The sequence below is a fragment of the Monopterus albus genome, unplaced genomic scaffold (assembly GCF_001952655.1).
Source record: "Monopterus albus unplaced genomic scaffold, M_albus_1.0 scaffold76.1, whole genome shotgun sequence".
NCBI lineage: Eukaryota > Metazoa > Chordata > Actinopteri > Synbranchiformes > Synbranchidae > Monopterus > Monopterus albus.
Genome location: NW_018127956.1, coordinates 267,443 through 268,111, shown reverse-complemented (window position 1 = coordinate 268,111; position 669 = coordinate 267,443).

Sequence of the window (669 nt, the reverse complement as noted above, 5' to 3'; positions counted from 1 at the left end):
CATGTTGAATTTGACGTGTCAACAAGCTGCATTGTGATTGGTCAGAGGTGCTGCCGTCGCCGCGACGAGTTGGAAAAATCGACCCGGCGGCGAAAAAAATTAATGGCGCTTTTTGCGTCGCGAAATTACGTCGGCGGTGTGCAATGTATCATTGACAAGTTATTGGTTCGAAAAATATTACTGACGTGCAAATAAATCACGTGTTAAATTTTAAAACACTCGGACACAAGTCTTACACTTAGTCACTCAGGCTCTCCACATTTCAAGATGAATCCAGGTACCCCCTGAAAAGAAAAAAAGTGATGCAATTTTATTTCTTATGTTTCACGAAAGCGTGTATGTTAACTGAGATCATTTCATTCATATCAGAGGCAGCTTATCGCAGCATTAATGGCATGCACCCCGAAAAGCAGCTCAGTAAGTATTTTTGCTATGTTTACAACTCTTTGTGTATATATTAAATATATTTTTGATAAAATGTTTTTTATCCCCGCAGGCAGACAGCTATTTGAGAGCATATGAACAAGCTTTACGTGAAGAGCAAACACTCGAGAGAGTAAACTGCGAGGCAACCGGTAAGTTTAAAAGAATCATGTTTAAAATATATATACACACCTCACGTCAAAAAATAAATACTAAGTTCTCTATTCTCTAAAAAAGAAACAGGCG